The sequence below is a fragment of the Eutrema salsugineum genome, unplaced genomic scaffold (assembly GCF_000478725.1).
Source record: "Eutrema salsugineum unplaced genomic scaffold, Eutsalg1_0 scaffold_8, whole genome shotgun sequence".
In the NCBI taxonomy this organism is placed as follows: Eukaryota; Viridiplantae; Streptophyta; class Magnoliopsida; order Brassicales; family Brassicaceae; genus Eutrema; species Eutrema salsugineum.
In genome coordinates, this window is record NW_006256414.1 from 3,735,619 (window position 1) to 3,741,934 (window position 6,316).

The 6,316-nt window shown below is 36.9% G+C and overlaps 1 long non-coding RNA gene across 1 annotated transcript; it reads left to right on the top strand.

Annotated features, from left to right (window-relative positions):
- The first annotated feature begins 2,039 nt into the window (after positions 1 to 2,039).
- LOC112088933 lies at positions 2,040 to 5,226 on the top strand. Its single transcript, XR_002900777.1, has 3 exons — positions 2,040 to 2,223; positions 2,464 to 2,521; positions 2,607 to 5,226. It is a non-coding gene; the product is annotated as an uncharacterized LOC112088933 (long non-coding RNA).
- Positions 5,227 to 6,316: the final 1,090 nt, after the last annotated feature.

The window sequence follows — 6,316 nt, forward strand, 5'->3', positions numbered from 1 at the left end:
ACTTAATCACACCATTTGTATATAGTTAATTAAAGTCAATGTGGAATGACTATAGTATACATTTATGAAGTAAAGTACATATCACATATTTGATGCTTTATTGCCTTAGACCATGTTTATTGGTAAAACCCCACTAAGATTTTTAAAACATATTTTAATATTAAAACTTTAAAAAGAAAAATAGAGAAATCGAAGAAAAAAATTAAAATAGATAAAAGGAGGAGAATGAAAGAGAAAAAAAAAGCAAAAAATAATAGAGAGAACTTGTTTGCCATTAACAAACCCCAATAAAAAGAAGACATGTGGCATTCAGAGGTCTCTTAAAGTCTTCAAATAAGAAACGTCCTTAATAAATATTGGATTTTTTCTTTTTTTTGGGCCAAAAATTCTTAAAAATTCATTAACAGACGCCCGATTAATGTAAAAGACTTTAATGGGGTTCTTAGCTATTTTTTATTAGTAATTTGGTTTAAGAAACTTTGTTAAGAGGCTTTTAATTTTATAGGGTCCAATGATAGAACCCCATAAAGTTCTTAAAAAAACATTTAACAGAACTTCAAAAAAAAAAAAAATCCAAGAAGCAAGAGAAATATTGACAAAACATAAGCAATTCACCAATGTTAAATTCTAATGGTAGATCAAAAGAAACGGTAATATTACTATTCAATAAACCTTTTCAACTCTAACAAGTAGCAATGTCTACCCCTGTATTAGTTGTGTTCAGAATTCAAACCCAACCAAGTCATAATGCAATTGCAAAGCATAGGTCTCAAACTAAAATCTCAGTTATTCTCTTAAACACCCGAAGAAGCAATCTAATTAAAAAATCCAAAATCTATACAGCAACTGAAAGGTTTATAATAATAATCAGCATATAAAACCAAACTTGTAGAGAACAATATATGTTCCAGGGACAGAAGATATCTTTGTTCTGTTCCTCAGCTTCTCAATCAGTTTGAAGTTGTTCAACAGCTGCTGGCACAAGATGAGGATGGCTCACTAATATCTGTGACAGAAACTGCCCTACCGGAGACTTCAACTCAAGTGGCGCAATTAAATCCGTTAAAGCATCACCAGAAGCTGAAGCTTTGATCACAAGACTTTTCTGAGACTTACCAGAAGCTGTACGGCTTTGCAATGGTCTCGAAAATAAGAGAAGAATTGTGTTGAAAGCATAAACAACGGATTTTAATTAAACCATTCTAACTGATACGGAATGTTAAAATCGAATATCAGAAAACTCGATTATGAGGCGTTTCCAAGTAGATTAAGCACCACAACACCACGAGATTGTGCAAAACAAATAAATTCAATCTCATTCAAGAATCAAGGTTAAGTGAATTAGCCGCCGAATCCCATGAACCCAGGATAGCTTGCCGTAAGGAAAATCGAGCCAGAGACATTTTCGGAGGTTCAACGGATAAAGGCTGGAGATTGAACCAAATTGGCCGTCACGGCGTCCATGATTACCTTCTGGGGAGAAGCAAGGAGAAGATAATCGGAGATTTGGCCAGAGGAAGGAAGAAACCCTACAACATCACGACTCCTCGAATGCGATGGAGAAAAAACAAGGAAGAGTCTAGGAAAATAAAAAGAATGAAAAAAATTTTGGTCGAGACAAAAGATCGAAGGAAGAAAAAATATGAAGGAATGAAAAATTTGGTTGAGAAAATTTTGGCCCCTTAAAGTTTTTCCAGAATTGTTTACTCCAATCACACGAAGCCACGAGATTCTTAAGAACCATATCTTAAAGTTCTTAAATAAAATACAACTCTTAACATAAAGCATTAATTTATATTACTTTTAATTCTAACTAAGAAACTCTCTTAAGAGACCCTATTAGTCATGGTCTTAAAAAGAAATATCTCCAAAGGCAGGTTCTTAACAAATAATGGGAATACAAATAAATTTTAAATGGGTTAAATGAGAAGCATCGGTACTTCTGTAAGCGTTTTTAGCAACCTTAAACACCGCTAACGTGGCAAGCTTTCATTGGTTGGGACAATTTAATATTAATTTTTATTTTTTACACCAAAACTCTCTCTCTTCTCCCTCGACAAATTTTTTTCCCAAACTCTATCTTTATCCTGCGATTCAATTTGCAATTGAGAGATGTATCCTTCGAGTCATCCATGCATGTCGAATCGAATCGGTTCGTTGCTTTGATGGGAGGAATATCTGCGATTTTCTGGGTAGAGGGTGATGGTGCGAAGGAAAACCCAGGTAATCTCTGCAAAATTTTTTCAATTTGACTGATTTTGTTAAATGAATTCTTTTACTTGGGGAATCATATATGAGAAACGAAACTGAATTTCTTGGGGAATCTTATATGAGAAATTGATTTGGTGAACGGACTCGTCTTTTTGTGTATATCGTGTTTCTCGTGTTTAAGAAACCAAAATTAGAAACCAAATAAGAGTTTTTCGTGTTTCTTTCTACTGATGAATGGATTCGATGTTTCAGGCTCGAAATTACTTGGATTTGGTTCTTCTACTAGTTTGTTTCTTTGACTGATGATGAGGTAATTACTTTCTAATATATCATGGTTTTTATGGTTTTTGCCCATGATATAGATTTTATTAATAGAGTTTTTGATACAAGCTCAGGGTTATCTCAAGGCTTGCATGATCTCGGAACACAAAGCTTGGTCTAACGGCCAAGGGTTGATTTAATGGTTGAGCTTCTCTAACCAGGAAATCGAGTGGAGGATCGGTTAAGTAACAATGGAATGAGGTGCACCACACAAGCTGTGAAAGGCTTGTGATAAAACACAAGAGATCTTTGGCTTAGGAGGAACTGGTTTCGACTAGAACAAAGAGATTTAACAAGTTTTTCTTTGCTGAGAAAAGCTTGAAAGAAAAGTTCGATTTTATTGATCAAAGTTCAAAAGATTACACGGCCGTAAAGGGACTTATATAATGTCCAAGCGGCTTAGACTCAAAAGAAAAAAAAAGACTAAATGCGACAGGACTTGAAAAGGAAAAGTGCAACATCAAAGGTAAATAAACAAGGAAAACTATAAAGAAAATTCAAACTAATAAGCTAAAGTCTGGACTAAATTCTTGCGGCTGAAACACAACAAAGACAATGAAATTCATTAGTCAAATTAATTGAAAGACTTACCTTATTTGGGACCATGATTAACTCATCTCCAATCTTGTCTTTGACCACGCTTGAATGCTCCCCTCTAGGCGTCTTGATTCATTCTCGAAATGGTGAGTACTTGAACTTGGGCTTGTCTTTTCAAAAGAGGCCAACACTCTTGACTCTTTGGGCTGCTTGATGGAGGATCTTGAAATGTCTTGGTCCAAACGTGTAGACAATGATCCATTTCCTTTGGGCTTTCTTCTAGTTGCACTTGATCTTCCTTTGTTATCTCTTTAGTTGCGGCTTGTATGCTTTGATTGTATTTGTGTTGTAGTATCCTTGCTCTGGCCCTGGTTATTGGTCCTTCATGCATCGTTGAGACCTCAATGTCAAGGAGTTGGGGCTCGGTCAGATCCGGTTCAGCTTCAATAGGTGAAATAGAGGCTGGTGTCGAGCGACACCACCATCGATGTCGCCTGTCACTTGTTTCTGTTCAAAAAAATAAAAAAAAATAAAGTAATCAGGAAACCGGAGTCAAAGCAGAAATTTGGATGGGTTTGCTGCAATTCAGTACAAAGAGAACGAGTGTCACACTACACCATCATCAGTGTCGGTCGACGCCATCATCGCAGCCAGGTAAGTTCTCCATTTTTACTTGTTTCTTTATTTATTTTCTTTTGTTTCACCAACCTTAGTCTTGATAACATTGGGGACAGTGTTGTTTAAGTCTGGGGGAAGTGGTCGCTGTTATTTTGTTTGTTTTTTCTTAAGAGTCAGTTGTGTCAAATTGTTTTTGAGTCAAAACCTGTTGGAGATTATGATGCTTTTCTTGGATTGTTGTTCTGACCTATCATCTAAGTGACCATTACTGCAGAATCAGTCTAGATCTGACTAATGAAATATCCAAAGGTTGATCAGTTGACTAGAGGCGTCCATGTTTCCAACAAAGTCTACTAACCTAAGCTAATTTCTGAACTCTTTCTTTTACCTCATTGATGTGACTGATGTTCATAGAGTTTGATTCCTCATTCATACTTGACAAATGAAAGCCTGTGTGAGATCTAAAGTTGGTGCTTTGCTCCCTTATGTTCAGTATAAAAAGAATGAAAAAGGCGAAAAGATTGAGATGATTTTCTTCTAGGAGTAAAGGGCTAGGAAAATTTCCAATGATCTCATTATTTTACTTTTAAGAATGAATGATCACACAAAGAAAGGAAGCGAGGGGTAGAAAAGTTTCCTATGACCCCATTATTCGCTGAAAACAATTGATACATACTAAGGGGACAAATCGGGGATTCGATGGCAAACACCATCAATACTCGCATCTTTAACCTTACCGTGTATGCCATAAAAGATGAGAGTGTGAAAAGAATAAGTCTGGGGGAAGAGAAGAAGTACCAAAATTTGTATGGCTGATTTGTCAAAGTATAGTACGGGAAAGAGTCTAGAAGGTTCTTGGCACTAGAATCATTGATGAGACCCAGCGATGAGGGTTTATGGACAATGGTGTAGATTTTGGATTTAATCTGAGAGGCTGTGAATGTCTGCGGAGAACTACATGGTGGTTCAATTTGGAATGATGAAGCAGCATGTGGATTATAAGGTGATCGGTCAAAGCGATGTTCCATTGAAAAGTTGAATCTCCGTGTTTTTCAAATCTCTTTCTCTTGCTTGGTATTCTGTTTGCTTGAGGGCAAGCAAATGCTAAGTCTGGGGGAGTTGATATAATGGTTTTTATGGTTTTTGACCATGATATAGGTCTTATTTATAGAGTTTTTTTAGTGTTTTAGAGTCTTTTGGAGTCTTTACAGGTCTTAGGTCCGTGTGGAGCTTAATTGGAGATTTTGGATCACTTTGGAGCACTTTGGAGCAAAACAGGGATCAAATTTGTGAAGCATGAATTATGTGCTTTAGTGTCGCTTGACACCATGGAGAGTGACGCTCGACACCGATCGCAGAAATAAGAAAAACGTGATTTTGTCTCAGTTTTGAAGAATCTCTTGGGCCCAGAAATCTCCAATATTTACAAGGAAGCCCAACACGTGTTTTTAGTATTTATTAGGGTTTTCAGCCATGATGAGCGTGTAAACACGGGGTTGGTTGTTTTCGTTTTACTAAGCTTCAGGTTTTAAATTTATAACCCCTAAATGTCTGCAAGTGCACATATGTGCGCTGTAGTACTTAGGGTATCGATCCACAGAGACTTAGTTGTTCCAGTACGAATTCACTGCAACGCTTAAATCAGATTAGAACTAAAAGGGTTTTGGTTTTGGTTTTGGGTTTTTGGTTGTCACTAAATCTAAACTAGAAAGCAAGTAAAAAGCAAATAAAAATGAAAGCAAGTGAAAGCAAATAGAAAGCGATTAAACAAGAGGCGATTTGAAGCAAAGAACAAGCGAATGAAAAGCAGATAAATAGCGATTAAAAAGCAGATGAAATTGAAGGTTGTAAGCAATAAAAGACAAACGTTGGGGCTCAAGGGGAATTCGCAGGGGTTCATGAACTAAGCTAAGTCGATTTTAAACAAGTGATAAAGGTAATCAACTACGTATGTTCTAGAACTCGAGGCACGGAAGTATGAATAGCCTACTTTCGCAGCACTAAACAACTATCTCTCGCAACCCTAATCAGTAGGTTTCCACTCTGATTTTGGAAGGGAGAAGATGCAATAGCAGAACAAGACTCATCAATATTCACAACCCAACTACAGGTAGGTTTCCACTCCTATAGAAGAATTGCTCGTTTCACCCTAGTTCAGACAATCAATGAAAGCTTTCGCAACATATCATATCAGATCGGCTTCTAAGTGGCCAGCAAAGAATCACGCAGTAAGATTAAAGGCAAACGAAGAACATCTAGAAGATTATAAATCCTAAATCTATCGATTCATAAGCAAAGACACATGAAATTCCCTTTGAAAAATCCCTTTAAACCCAACTGGGTAACTACTCAAACATATTGTAAACAATCATCACAGAGTATTGAAAGTTGCAGGAAATTAAAGAAAAGAAGGAAGAAGAACGAAGAACGGAAGCGACAACGGAGGCGCGATGATGCTCTCCTCTGCGGCGGCTCCTCCTTCAAGCGGCGGCTTCTCTAGGGTTTGTGAAGCACCCACACGAATTCTCTCTCTATTTTTATCTTATGTCTTCTCCACACCTTTAGGAATGACCTAAAGGGGGTATTTATAGCTTCTGGGGTGGTTCTGGACACTTAGGGCTTCAAAAAT